Raw genomic sequence first — 12114 nt, forward strand, 5'->3', positions numbered from 1 at the left:
TTATTAAATAAAAACTTTCTTAAAAAAAGTAAAATAAAGATATCTGTGAAAAAGAACATATATATGCACTGTCACAGTTATGTTCATAAGTACATAAAGTTTATAAAGTCTCAGTAATCAATAGTATGAAACAATACAACAAAGTAAAAATATCAGGTTGCTAAACAATATACTGTATACAGTTTGATTTTGTGTACCAAAACATTACCATACATTTTCTTTGAGTAGTTACATGATTCAATAAAACAGAAAAGATCTATAAAGGAACACATCACAAGTAACAATGGTTCACATGAGGAGGTGGCAAAGTAGATTTTAGACTTACCTACAATGATGTTAATGCACTTCAAACTATTTTATATTTAAATTTATGGGGCTAGTGCTGTGGTGCAGTGGGCTAAGCCTCTGCCTGCAGCACCAGAATCCCATATGGGTGCTGGTTCATGTCCTGGTTGCTGCTCTTTCAATCCAGCTCTCTGCTATGGCTGGAAAAGCAGCAGAAGATGGCCCAAATGCTTGGGCCCCTGAACCTGCGTGAGAGACCCAGAAGAAGCTCCTGGCTTTGGATCTGCGTAGCTCCAGCCATTGCAGCCATCTGGGGAGTGAACCAGCAGATGGAACATCTTTCTCTGTCTCTCCCTTTCTCTGTCTATAACTCTACCTCTCAAATAAATAAAATCTTAAAATATTTTATATTTAGGGGCCAGCGCTGTGGCACAGTGAGTTAAAGCCCTGGCCTGAAGCGCCGGCTTCCCATATGGGCGCCAGTTCTAGTCCCGGCTGCTCCTCTTCTGATCCAGCTCTCTGCTATGTCCTGGGATAGCAGTGGAAGATGGCCCAAGTGCTCGGACCCTTGCACTCACGTGGGAGACCTGGAGGAAGTGCCTGGCTCCTGGCTTCGGATCGGCACAGCTCCGGCCGTTGTGGCCATCTGGGGAGTGAACCAGCGGATGGAAGACCTCTCTCGCTGTCTCTACCTCTCTCTCTAACTCTGCCTTTCAAATAAATAGAATAAATCTTAAAAAAAAAAAAAAAAAAAAAAAGAAGACACCTTCCTCTTTCAGAACCATTTATGGCTTTGAGTACTAAGTCATTTCATGACTCCAAGAGTCCTAGAACTCTACTGTTCAGTTGAGGCTGCCATATTTCTTTCAGATATTTGAATAAAGCATCTATGGCTATATCCTAGATTTTTTTTTTTATTTGACAGATAGTTAGACAGTGAGAGAGGGAGAGACAGAGAGAAAGGTCTTCCTTCCGTTGGTTCATTCCCCAAATGGCCACTACAGCCAGAGCTACGCCGATCTGAAGCCAGGAGCCAGGTGTTTCTTCCTGGCCTCCCATGCGGGTGCAGGGGCCCAACCACTTGGGCCATCCTCCACTGCACTCCTGGGCCACAGCAGAGAGCTGGACTGGAAGAGGAGCAACCGGGACTAGAACCAGCACCCATATGGGATGCTGGCGCCACAGGCAGAGGATCAACCAAGTGAGCCATGCGCCGGCCCCACATCCTAGATTTGATCTGTATACTGCATCTTCACCTTTCTGATGGTGTCGTGGCTGCACTGACTCACGTTTTCCATTTGAATTTTACCCCTTGAAAGGATTTAATTACACATACTGTCCTATGGCCATGCCTGGGATACAATGAACTCATTAAGAATTATCCAATTTGATGTTTATCAGCATAGAAGATTATGGCAAAACACTGTGTGTGTATGGCAGCTTAATAGTTTAAATAGGCAAAAGCCTTCAGTTCTTTGTAATATGACCTGGAAGCTCTTTCCATCAGCTAAAGCCTATTTCTCCAATCTTTGAATCCCCCTGCCTTTAGACATGTGCTGTCCAATAGAATGTGGCCCACGTGCCATGTATCAGTTTGTACTTGAATCCCAAGGAATTTCAATCTTCTCTCACCTCTTTTCTCCTCTCCTCCCCCCCTCCTCTCCTCTCCTCCCTCACCTCTCTCCCTCTGAACCTGATTCTGCCATAACAAACACAAGTTTGCCGGCTTGAGGATGGGAGACCAGGCGACAGCTGTGTGCTAGCTGAGGTCTCAGATCTGTGAGCAAGCCTTTCACTGCTGCTTGGCTCAAGTCAACTGACTCAGAAGGTGTGGAAGCAGTAAATGGTGGTTGTTTTAAGCCACTAGGTTCTAAGGTGGTTTATTAGGCAGTAATGAGAACCGATAGCTAAGTCACTTTTGTACACGACTGTTTAAAACTGGTTGTCTCAAACTGTAACATTACAAATTAACTTTGATTTTACCTTGGGATTCTTTTCACTCTCTGAAATCATTAGCAGTTTTGCTTATTTTTAATTTGAAAGTAATGAAAATATTCACTGCTATCCTCATTCTGAATCCCAAAGTAAAAACATAAAATTGTATAAAATACTAAAATAAAATACATGGTGTTGGCAGTCAGTGACTCCAGAGTCACCACCCAGGAATTGTCCTTGGTGGAGGGAACTCCACCTCCAGGAGCAGCTACATCCATGATCTTCCTGCATGGGAATCTATCTCTCAGGAAACCCACCTACTGAGAAAAATCCATGCAAATAAAAGATGCATATGGACAAGAATAAAAATTTATTGACAAGAAATTGCACAGCAGTCTTAAGTGGCTCTGATATATTTACTTCAATCTACATCAAAATTGAAAAAGATATGGCAGTGCTTTCCAGTTAGAATGGCTTTCATATAGAAATCAACAAACAGCACTTGCTGGCAAGGATGTGGGGAAAAAGGTACCCTAATCCACTGCTGGTAGAAATGCAAACTGGTACAACCACTGTGGAAGACAGTATGGAGATACTTCAGAAACCTGAATATAGACCTATTATATGATCCAGCCATCCCTCTCCTGGGAATTTACCCAAACCAAAAGAAATCAGCATATGAAAACGTTATCTGTACCCCCGTGATTATTGCAGCTCATTTCACAATAGCTAAGATATGGAATAAACCCAAATGTCTGTCAACTGAAGACTGGATAAAGAAATTATAGTATATGTACATCACAGAATACTACACAGTGGTAAATAAAAAAATGAAACCCTGTCATTTGCAACAAAATGGGTGCAGCTGGAAACCATTATACTTAGTGGAATAAGCCAGTCCCAAAAAGATAGATACCATGTGTTTTCTCTGATCTAGGGCAACTAATAGAGTACCCCAAATGTAATCTATATAAGTAAAATTGATATTTTGAGATTCAATGACTTTGAACAATCCTTGTCACGACTGCTGAGGAAGTTTTTCATACTATTTGCTGAACTCTTTAGTTAGTATAGGGTTAATCTTATGTGTAAAGTAAAGTTAAAACAGATCTTAGTAAAAAAAAAATGGGAATAGGAGAGGGAAGAGGAAGGGTGGGAAGAGTTACTTTATATGAAATGGATGAAGTTTTTATATCTTAAATAAAATGCTTCTAGGGAAAATAAAGAAATTATGGTATATAAGGGCCAGCACAGTGGCTCACTTGGTTAATCCTCCGCCTGTGGCACCAGCATCCCATATGGGCGCCGGTTCTAGTCCCGATTGCTCCTCTTTCAGTCCAACTCTGTGCTGTGGCCCAGGAGTGCAGTGGAGGATGGCCCAAATGCTTGGGCCCCTGCACCCACATGGGAGACCAGGAAGAAGCACCTGGCTCCTGGCTTCGGATCAGTGCAGTGCCAGCCATAGTGGCCATCTGGGGAGTGAGCCAACAGAAGGAAGACCTTTCTCTCTGTCTCTCTCTCTCTCACTGTCTATAGCTCTACCTGTCAAATAAATAAAAAATAAATAAGGACAAGTACTCCATATCTTATTTAAAAAAAAAAAAAAGAAATTATGGTATATATACACTATGGAGTACTACTCAGCTGTAAAAATAGAAAAAAAAGAAAAAGAAATCCTGTGTTTTACAATAAAATTGATGCAACTGGAAACGATTATACTTAATGAAATAAACTAGTCTCAAAAAGACAGATATCTGTGTTTTACCTGATGAGAAAGAGTTGGGGGTGGGGGGGTGGGGTCTTCCATCCCTAGATGGCTGCAATGGCTGGGGCTGCACTAATCTGAAGCCAGAAGCTTCTTCCAGGTCTCCCACACAGGTGCAGGGGCCCAAGGACTTGGGCCATCTTCTGCTGCTTTCATAGGCCATAGCTGAGAGCTGGATTGGACGTGGAGCAACTGGGACTTGAGCTAGCACCCATATGGGATGCCGGCACTGCAAGTGGTGTATTTACCTGCTACTCCACAGCACTGGCCCCTGTTCTCTTTATATTAATAAAAATTTTTTAAATAAAAAATCCAATGATTAATAAAATAGCATTCAAACTGTTACCTCTAGAATTTAAAACTTTTTACAAAAAAAAATTTTTTTTCAAATTTCAAAAGAAAAAGACTCCCTTCATTGAATGATGTTTAAATCTGACTTCTGCTAAAAAGACAATACTCAACAAGGACCACCCACTCAGGGTGCTCCTTCCTGACGGCCCAGCTCTGTCTTCCAAGAGGCTCACCACACAGCTTGTCCCCGATCTCCTCACTGACACACCTTGCACCTCCTGCAGACAACAGGAGGGTGCATCTGCACATTGGCATCTTCAGCCTGATTCATAGGTAAGCGCCTTGCTGGGTCATCTTCTGTGTCAGAGCTTACTTCAGGGGAATTGTTTGTGCACTTGTTCCGCTTATTACAATGTCACATTTCTGCACAGGTTATTCCCTAATTCCTCCAAGCCCTGATGTGACTCTTGAACTAATCACACATCATTTGGATAAACAATGAAAAATTTTAAAATATAGAATTAATTAAAAATAAATCAAGAGAACATTAAGTAGGTACACTATAGAAAAAGCAAATAACAAGAAATAATCCAACTACCTAAAGTAGTTGGATAAACTGGATAATATAAGCCAAGAAAAGGATAAAATTGCCAGAGCATATGAAAAACAAAACCTACGTACAAGTTATTCACAAGAGAAACTTTAATATAACAGTAAAAAAAGTAGTGCAACTACTTTGAAAACCTGGCAGTATTCATTAAAGTTGCATATATTCACTCCACTGGCCCAGTAATTTCACTCCTATGTATCAATTCTCACGCACATTTATGTGCCCCAAAAAGCATCTAATGTAATGTTCTCAGTAGCAGCATTTATAAGGGACCTAAACAGAAAAGCATGCAAATGCACATTACAGTGGAGTTGTATTATATATTATTATTTTATACAATTATATATTATATATAATTTATATATTACATATAATATATATTATATAGTATATAATTATATATTATAGTCACATAACAGAATATTATGTAATAAGAACTCATGAACCATAATAAGCAATAATGCGAGCCTCACAAACAATACTTAAAATGAGAAGTCAGAGAAAAAAAAGTGTATTTATGGGTGTGAATCCACATAGATAAGTCAAAAACAGAAAACCCATGTGGCAAAGGCCAGAAGAGCTGCTATTCTATGGAAAGACAGTAAGAGACTGGGTGGGGGTGTGGAATTGGAATACAGACACATTCTCCCTCCTCTACATTGATTGCCAAGGTATGTTATATTTGAAAAGTACAAGTTGTGTACTCAAATGGATGATCTTCTACAGTATCATATATATGAGTAAGAAGTATTGACAGGGGGCTTGTGCTGTGACGCAGCGGGCTAAAGCCCTGGCCTGAAGTGCCGGCATCATATATGGGCACCGCTTCTAGTCCTGGCTGCTCCACTTCTGATCCAGCTCTCTGCTATGGCCTGGGGAAGCAGTAGAAGATGGCCCAAGTCCTTGGACCCCTGCACCCATGTGGGAGACCTGGAAGAAGCTCCTGGCTCCTGGCTTCGGATCGGCACAGCTCCAGCCATTGAGGTCATTTGGGGAGTGAACCAGTGGATGGAAGATCTCTCTCTCTCTCTCTCTCTCTCTGTAATTCTTTCAAATAAATAAAATAAATCTTAAAAAAAAAAAAAAGAAGTATTGACAGAATCCAAGATGGCAGAACAGCAATAGGGCAGTCTGATTCAGGCTAAGTGAAATTAATATTAACTAAGCGGAGAAAGTGCAGTCTCAGGCAAAGCTGCGGGGAAGTGCAGTGGGAGGACCTGCGAAAGCGGTGGAAACGGCCTGGACCTGTGTGAAGGTGCAGACACGCACAACGAGCGAGACCCAAGGACCCAGAGCCGTCGGATCTGAAAAAAGTGCCTGCCCTGGCAAACAAGGTGGAGGCAGACTGCAGGGCCCACACCCCTCTCGACAGAGTGGAGGGAGAGCCTAGTGGACTGCACCGTTTCAGTCTGGCCTGGATCCCGCAGGGCAGTAGGGCGACTGCTCACCCAGAGAGGGGAAGAGAAGAAGCAACCCATCTCTCCTCCCTTCTGCCCCCATGACAGTGACCTGTGCCAGTGGTGGGAGGACGGGCACCATTTTTAGACATAAGCAGGGAGCAGCTGCTCCAGCTCTTGTGCAGGGTCACCCTCCACCCAGTCAGCAGGGGAAAGCACGGCAGTTCAAGAGCAACTGGTGGGCCAGTCTCCACCTAGCCGCTGCACCCCCCTGGCAATGGGCGGGGAGGAGGAGCCACCCCTATGGAAGGAAGTGCTGCCCACAGGCTCTCCCCTATGCCCAGCACAGTTGTGAAGGGAATGGGGCTGCGGCCATCAGGTATTGTGCACCCCTGTGATCCAGAGATTTTACCAGAGAGAAAAATCCATGCTCCCCACTGACTTTGAGCCTGGCTGGGAGGATCGGGCTCATTTCAGCGAGGTAAGACACACACAGGCAGCAACTTTAGGAACATCTCAGTCTCCCTGCAGATGGGATGAGTGAGGGGGACAGAGTGGTCCCTCTTGCACTCCTTGACCATGTCTAGGACATGTTCCAAAATTACACCAGCTATAAAGTACCAAGAACATAACAACCTGCAAGGGAAAAGACAATTAACATTAACCTACAGATGATAGAGTTGTTGGAATTATCAGACTATAAAATAGCCATTATAACCACACTTTAAAAAGAGTAAACATTAATGGAAGACACAATGTATCAGCAAGGAAATAGAGGGTGAAGAAGAACAAGATAGGGGCCAGTGCTGTGGCATAGCCCATAAAGCAAACGCCTGCAGTGCTGGCATCCCATATGGGCACCAGTTAGAGTCCCAGCTGCTTCACTTCTGATCCAGCTCTCTGCTATGGCCTGGGAAAGCAGTGGAAGATAGCCCAAGTCTTTGGGCCCCTGCACCGGCGTGGGGGAACCAGAGGGAGCTCCTGGCTAGGATTGGTGCGGCCATTTGGGGGGGTGAACCAGCAGATGAAAGACCTCACTCTCTCTCTGCTTCTGCCTCTCTGTAACTCTGCCTTTCAAATAAGTAAATAAATCTTAAAAAAAAAAAAAAAAAAGAAAGAAAGAAAGAAATGGGCAAAGAGAGAGGCACCAAGATGGCAGAATAGGGAGAGAGCTCACTGCTGTAGTCTAGGGGAAGACAGTTCAAAAAAAAAAAAAAAAAAAAAACGTGGAGAGAGTGCAATGTCAGGGAAGATTTAGGGAGAAAGTGGCAGAGGATATTCCATGTATGTTAGAGGAACACTGTGGAGCCACGTGCAGGGTGTGAACACACACAACCCAGGACCCCAACAGCCAAGAGCCTCAGCATCAGCTTTGGAGAGTGAGGTGAGACCAGAATGCAGCAGCCCAAGCCACTGGTGATAAAGTTGCGGGGAGAGCCTGGTGAGAGTCTGGCTTAGAGCCCTGTGGGGGACAGGGTACCTGCCAACCTACAGGGTAAAAAGGGGGCCATGCTTCTGACTGCCCAGCCACCCAGCACTGGCATCCTGTAACTAGCCAACAGCAGGCAGATGCCATTTCAGATATACATACAGCTGTGCCAGCTCGTGTCTGTGCACCCAGTGACCCAGTGACCAGCCAAGAGGAGATGCCTGAGTCTGGTTAGAACTGACAGAGGGCTGGGTGCTCATAACTGTGGCAGCCTTGCGTGCTGGGACTGTGAAAACACTGTGGCTGCGTGTAAGGGCACAGGGTATGTCTGGGTCTTTGGGCAGTCACTTTGGGTAGCTCCACACACTTAGGGCTCCCTTACTGCCTGGTGAGGGTGATTGCTGCAGATCTGTGCTCACACCAAGGACTGCATGGATCCTTTGTATGGTTCTTGTGGCAGCACAGATGAAAATTGTACCCACTGGCTGCAGCGCTCCCTGGCTCCCTGGCCACACCCAGCACATACCTCAGGGTGTTCACTGAAAGAGCAGACACTCCCTAATCTACAGAGGTATAATCTAAAGATAAAAGCCATCACTGGGGAAAAAAACCAACAAGTATGTCTACAAATGCCTAAAAATAAATGCAGCTATTCAAGATACAAGACAAAGACAATATGACACCTCCAAAGGAATACAACAACACTTCAATACTAGAATGTGAAAATGAAGAGATTTATGAAATGTCAAACAACTGATCATAGGATTATTTAGAAGTAATCAGAAGCAAATCCACAAACTAAAAAATCTGTAATGACATGAATGAAAAATTTTATCATGAAATTGAGATTTTTAAAGAGAAATCAAAACAAAATATTGGAAATGAAGAAATCAATACAACAAATAAAAATGCAGTGGAAAGCCTTAACAACAGAATTGGTGAGGCAGAAGAGAGAATATCAGAGTTAGAAGACAAATCTCTGGAAATTTTACAGTCAGACCAAAGCAAAAATAAATAAATAAATAAAAGAAGAAGAATAAATTAGAAAGCTAAAAAAATGTGTTGGAAATCTATGGGATACTATCAAACAGCCCAACACACAGGTTTTAGGAGTTCCTGAAGCTGTGGAAAGAGAAAATGGATTAGAAGGCCTTTTTAGTGATACAATTACAGAAAACTTCCCTAATTTAGAAAAAGAAAAGGGCATTCAAGTACAGGAAATACATAGAACCCCTAATATACATGACCAGAAAAAATTGTCACAACAACACATTGTAGTCAAACTTTCCATAGTAAAATGTAAAGAAAAGATTACAAAATGTGCACAAAGAAACACCAGACAACGGTCACAGGATCTCCAATTAGACACATGGCTGACTTCTCATCAGAAACCCTATAGGCTAGAAGAGAATGGCCAGAAATACTCCAGGTCTTAAGAGAAAAAAACTGTCAACCCAGAATACTGTACCCTGCAAAGCTCTCATTTATGAATGAAGGTGAAATAAAGACCTTCCATAACAAACAGAAATTCAAAGAATTATTCACCACTCATCCAGCCTTACAAAAGATGCTAACGGATGTGCTACACACAGAGACAAGAAAGCAAGCCATCATCATGAAAGAATGTGGAGACAGAAAATCTCTCAGTAAAAGTACAAAGGAAATCCAAAGTAAACAATAGAAATATTTAAGGAAAAATGCAGAGCCAAGTCATTACTTATGAATAGTCATCCTGAATGTAAATGGCCTTAACTCTCCAGTTAAAAGATATGAATTGAGGCCAGCACTGTGGTGTAGCAGCTCAAGATGCTGCCTGCAGTGCTGGCATTCCATATGGGCACTGGTTTGAGTCCCAGTTGCTCCTTCTGATCCAGCTCTCTGCTATGGCCTGGGAAAGAAATAGAAGATGGCCCAAGTCCTTGGTCCTCTGCACCCACATAGGAGACCCAAAAGAAGCTCTTGGCTCTGGCCATTGAGGCCATATGATGAGTGAACCAGCAAATGGAAGACCTTGTTCTCTCCGCCCCTCTATAACTCTGCCATTCAAATAAATAAACCTTAAAAAAAAAAGATACAGACTGGATGAATGGAAAACAAAAACGCATCTGTTTGCTGCCTAAAGAAACACATCTCACCAACAAAGATACACAAAGACTGAAAGTGAAAGGATAAAAAATATATTCCATGCTAACAGAAAATAAAGTAGAGCTGGTGTAGCCATCCTAATATCAGACAAAATGGACTTTAACACAAAAACTGTTAAAAGAGACAGAGAAGGGCACTATGTAATAATTAAGGGGTCAATACAATAGGAAAATGTGACTATAATAAACATATACACACCCAATTACAGTGTACCTGGCTATTTAAAAAAAAACTGTTAATGGATCTAAAGGGAGACACAAACTCTCATACAATAGTAATGGGGACTTCAATACCCAACTTTCAGCAATGGACAGATCAACCAAACAGAAAATCAGCAAGTAAACACAGTTAATTGACACTATAGACCAAATGGACCTAATAGATATCTACAGAACTTTTCATTCTATGCTTGCAGAATACACATTCTTCTCAGAAGTGCATGGAACTTTCTCTAGGATAGACAACAGGCCAGACCATAAGGCAAGTCTCAGCAAATTTATCATACCATGCACCATCTCTGACCAGTATGGAAAGAAGCTGGAAATCAAACAACTCAAGAATTTCTAAAACATATGCAAACACATGGAGACTGAACAATATACTCCTGAATGAACAGTGGGTCATAGAAGAAATCAAAAAACAAAACAAAACAAAAAACTGTTGAGGAACAGTTTTTTCTACTTTGTTGAATCCTTTATTTAGAACAGAGTTAATCTTCAAAAAAAGGTAATTGAAAATAGATCTCTTTTTTTATTTTTATTTATTTATTTATTTATTGACAGGCAGAGTGGATAGTGAGAGAGAGAGAGACAGAGACAAAGGTCTTCCTTTTTGCCATTGGTTCACCCTCCAATGGCCGCTGTGGCCGGCGCATCGTGCTGATCCGAAGCCTGGAGCCAGGTGCTTCTCCTGGTCTCCCATGCGGGTGCAGGGCCCAAGCACTTGGGCCATCCTCCACTGCCTTCCCGGGCCATGGCAGAGAGCTGGCCTGGAAGAGGGGCAACCGGGATAGAATCCGGCGCCCCAACCGGGACTAGAACCCGGTGTGCTGGCGCCACAAGGTGGAGGATTAGCCTGTTAAGCCACGGCACCGGCCGAAAATAGATCTTAATTAAAAAATTAGAATGGGAATAGGAGAAGGAAGTGGAAGAAGGATGGGAGTGTGGGTACAGTGGGAAGAATCACTATCACTAAGTTCCTAAAGTTATATTTATGAAATGCATGGAGTTTGCACACCTTAAATAAAAGGATTCTGGGGGAGTTAAATATAATAAAAAATAAAAAGAAATGGGCAAAGGACATGAACAGACATATCTCAAGAAAGAAAATTCAGAAGGCCAACAGACATGAAAAAATGCTCAGTGGGGCCAGCGCCATGGCCCAGTGGGTTAACACCCTGGCCTGAAGCGCTGGTATCCCATATGGGTGCCGGTTCTAGTCCTGGCTGCTCCACTTCTGATCCAGCTCTCTGCTATGGCCTGGGGAAGCAGTAGAAGATGGCCCAAGTCCTTGGGCAACCTGCACCCACGTGGGAGACCTGAAGAAGCTCCTGGCTCCTGGCTTCCGATAGGTGGAGCTCCAGCCATTGCAGCCATCTGGGGAGTGAACCAGTGGATGGAAGACCTCTCTCTCTCTCTGCCTCTCCTCTCTCTGTGTAACTCTTTCAAATAAATAAATAAATCTTTAACACAAAATCACTCAGGATCACTAGCCATCAGGGAAACATAAATCAAAACCACAAGGAGGTTTCACCTCACCCCTGTTAGAATGCCTCTCATACAGAAGCCAGCAAACAAAAAATTCTGGTTAAGATGTGGGGAGAAGGATACAGTAATCCATTGTTTGTGGGAATGTAAACTGATGGAGCCACTGTGGAAGACAGTATAGAGATATCTCAGAAAGTTGAATATAAACCTACCATATGACCAAGCCATCCTACTCCTGGGAATTTATCCAAAGGAAATGGAATCAGTATATGAAAGGGTTATCTGTACCCCCATGTTCATTTCAGCTCAATTTACAATAGCTAAGATATGTAATCAACCCAGATGTCTGTCAACTAAAAACTGGATAAAGAAGTTATGGTATATATACACTATTGAATACTACACAGTGGTAATAAAAATGAAATCCTGACATTTACAACCAAATGGATGCAACTGGAAACCACTATACTTAGTGAAGTAAGCCAGTCCCAAAAAGGCAAATACCATATGGCCTCTCTGATCTGTGGTAACCTTCTCTTGACTGTCGAGGA

This window comes from Lepus europaeus, chromosome 12 (assembly GCF_033115175.1).
Source record: "Lepus europaeus isolate LE1 chromosome 12, mLepTim1.pri, whole genome shotgun sequence".
Lineage (NCBI taxonomy): Eukaryota > Metazoa > Chordata > Mammalia > Lagomorpha > Leporidae > Lepus > Lepus europaeus.